This window comes from Haemaphysalis longicornis, unplaced genomic scaffold (genome assembly GCF_048455015.1).
Source record: "Haemaphysalis longicornis isolate Haplotype H1 unplaced genomic scaffold, Haemaphysalis longicornis Haplotype H1 scaffold_7, whole genome shotgun sequence".
Classification (NCBI taxonomy): domain Eukaryota; kingdom Metazoa; phylum Arthropoda; class Arachnida; order Ixodida; family Ixodidae; genus Haemaphysalis; species Haemaphysalis longicornis.
The window spans coordinates 172948621-172952328 of NW_027526422.1; positions in this window are offsets into that span (position 1 = coordinate 172948621).

A 3708-nucleotide genomic window follows, 5' to 3' on the forward strand; every position below is an offset into this window, starting at 1 on the left:
ATTCACCCGGAATTAATTCGAAAGGCCGTAGAAGGTGAGACCAGCCCGGAGCCCATAAAAATTCAGCACAGGAACTCTGCACCGGAAGCTGGTTAACGGGACCTCCCACTGATGAGGTTCACAAAAACTGTCGTACTGCCATGCGGGCCGGAACGACCACCCTCACGTGTTTTGCCTGAAGCCAGGCAAAACACGTGTTGTTTTGCCTGGCGAGCGTCGGCGTCAATAGCGGGCGCCTCCTTCACTCCAGAAGGTTTTCATTAGGCTCGTCGGTGCATGTGCGCGTGCTTTGCAGCGACCAACATTACTAGTAACGTTGGCAGCGAGTGTGTACGCTTTGCTCGTCAATCATTTTTGGAACTGTTTTCGGCCATGCGAAGGAGCTTGCACGAAGACACGTACGTCATGTACAAAGCGTAGGAGGAGCAAGAGAGTCACCCACGGTTCGGCATGCCGACTTGCTTTGCGCCGGGGTGCAAGAGTGGCTACCGCAACGGCTACTCCACTTCACGCGACTTCTTCGGGCCACCAAAGGGCCCTACGGAATTCAAAAGGCGGGAGCAAGCTTTACACCGCAAAGATAAAAAGCTAACTGCGAAATGCAAAGTCTGTGACATTCATTTTGAAGATGACGACATTGTAAAGCACTACCGTCATGTTGTTGCCGGACAAGAAGTTTTGATAGCACGCGGAAAGTGGGAGCTCGCGCCCGGTGCCATTACGCGTTTGATCCTTGAAAAGTTGGAGTGGTTTCCACTGCCTTCTTTGGGCTGCACTGCTCATGATCAAGATATGATGGCTAAAGTAGTTAAGTTTTACATTGTGATGCGAATGTTCTTTTTTTGCAAGAAAAGCAATCAGGAACTACAGCTGTCTGAAAAGTAAAAAATGCCAGAAAAAAGGTGAAGTTGCTGTAACATTTTGCACTCTGCTCTAAAGATAGCCGTCACGAAAACTTGTAAAGCATTGTAAAATAGTGTAAAATCGTGTAAAGCATGGTAACTGTTTTTCTATAACGCCTTTTTTGTAAATAGCAGGAAACATGAATATTTTTTTCTACAATGTTCTTGTATATTGTGTAAGTCCACTTTTTTGCACATACCCTGTTTGTGCATCTTGTCTTCAGTACATTGTTTTGTTGTTACTTCATTATTTTGCATTGCACGCTTGTTTTTCTTGTCTGCTCATTATAAATCTGTACCTATTATACCCACGCCCCTCTTTAACGCCCTACCCGGGCCTTGAGGGTGACCTTAAATAAATAAATAAATAAAATATAAAGTCACTATCTTACAAACGTGTTGGGTCGTTTTTGGTCGAGATGAGACAGCTCAGTAGTTATCGGAACTACGCTGAAAATGGTCACTCGCTAAGAAACTCCCGTATATGGAAGTTACACGCAATCTACACAGCTCAAATATATGCCCACCGTCGAATCAGCCAACCAATGAGCAACGCACGCAAGTCAATGCATACAGACGACCGTATGCATATCTACGTAAACAGTGCGCAAATGTGATGCGTGGTGTCAACTGGAAAGGTGACTAATTTTGAAGTTTGTCGACTGCAAGGATGATAAATGTTTACGTTTGGCCATAGCACTACTATAAAGCCGCTGCGGGCAACTCTGCGGCGGCCCACCGCGGCACGCCGCCGCCGCCGCAGTAGCAGACGACGCCTTGAGAGTAGCGCAAGACTTGACTGCAGCGCCGCTAGTTCTCGCGACCGCCGTTTGGCCCACCCTCCTCCGCTGGCGGAGATGCGGAGCTCCGAAACTGAGTTTATTCTAGTAACGTTGGCTCAGCCGGCTGAGCGCAGTGGTGGCAGTAGGCTGCCTCTCGTGCTCGTCCCCAGGTGGCGCGGCAGTCGTCTCGCCAGCGATGGGGGCAATGATAGGGTTCGGCAGGTTCGGCAGCGGCTCCCCAGATGGCGCCTGCGTCGTCCCCTCTGCTGCCGCCGCCGCAAGGAGGGGCCGAATGGCCGTCGCTATGGCGGAGTCCCTCCCCGACCCGTCAAACATGGCGTCGCCCGTCTCCCCGCCTGCGCGCCGACTGCAACGTTCTTGTTCGGGGTGAACGGCGTCCAGTTCGTCCATTACGAACGCGGCAAGCGCCATGGCCAGCTGACCGCGCTCGCCCCGAGTCGTCCGACGCCCGTGCAGTCCCCGCAGGTGCTCTAGCTGCCGACGAAGCGTCTCGAGTGTCGCCACCACTGCGGCGTTGGCCTGCTGCAGCTCGGCGACCACCGCCGCCTCTTCGGCGATAGTTTGGGAGCACTCGATCGCGTCTCCGGCAGCTGAGGGGCTTGAACTAACCTCGCTGTCCGGGAAGCGGTCGATCGCGGCCAGTGTAACTGGTGTTGCCGGACTGGCGTCTGTGCTGGCGCGTCGAGCTAAAACAAATAATATAGATATTAGGAAAAACAGAAGAAGGAATGAGCAGTGGAGCCCACCCCGCCCCTTTCGCGCCACGTATAACTATGCAGTCCCGGTATCTTCTTCGTGGGATTGGGATCTGCCGGCCTAAACCGCTCCCATGAAACCTGACTCTGTGGTTGTAGGGGTGGCTCTAGCTTCAGGGGTGGCTCTGTAGGGGTGGCTCTGTAGGGGTGGATCTGTGGTTGTAGGGGTGGCTTTAGCTTCATGTGATCATGTAACTTGAATAATAACTGCAGCTGTAACACTGATAGCTAGGTTTTTGTTGTCTCCGTCATTGTATCACTGGTGAGGGCATGTCGCATAAAATATCGACATTTTCAATATTTCTTGGGTGTGCTGGTTAACAAACGTAATAACCTGTGTCCGAGGCAATTGGTACTCCACATTAAGCCACCCTATAGAGATGAAAAAATTCAGACGGAGGACGTGACACCTGAGGACAGGTGCTTGCTTAGATAGTTTCAATTTTTCTGGCAAGATGTACTGTGCGTCACAAAATAAATCGGGCCAAAGGAGCGGTGTGCGAGAACTATCGGCGCGGCGCCTTCCGTCCGAGCGCCTGCTGTCGAGATAGCTGAGGGCGCATGCGCGTTCTCGTCTCGTAAATGCATGTCAGTTTTGCGGATCTCGGCCGCAGCGCTTCGTTTCTCTCAAAGGGGACACCCGGCGGCGCTTTGCGCGGTGCTCTAATCGAGCGGCACGATTTCCGGCAGCGGCCGAAAGCGTGCAACAGATCTTGCGCTACGGCGCCGTTCATCTTTATATGATGTCTGGCGCTCTTTTTATTTGCCTGTAAAGAAAATTGGCATATCGGCAAGTGGGCGATGTGAAGAACGTGCAGGTAACATCCAACCCTAAAAACAGCCGCGATGGTTTATGCGCTTCTTAAAGAAATATAGGCGATACTGCGAGTGATTTTCTGCAAGCCGACTGTGCAAAGTTGCCGTCGCCTTCCATGACCTCACCAATGTATCGGGGGAGCGACTCGTAAAAAGACTTTACAATTTCTGAGAGGGAGCGAAGACGTTCCCATGCCTCTCCGGCTACACTCCACCACTCGTCATCCGTGCGGCCGCAGTCATTTTTTTTGGCGAGGTGCATTTTCATTATTCCTGGAGGCTCGGACATTATTAGTGGGGTTCAGGTCAGCCCCGCAAGGAGGCTGCCGCAGCTGACGCACCGCGTGGTCATCCATGAGAGCGCTCACTGCTCGTGATGTGTGTGGACAGGACTTGAAAGGACTGAAACACCGCATTGTTTTTCATTAGCAC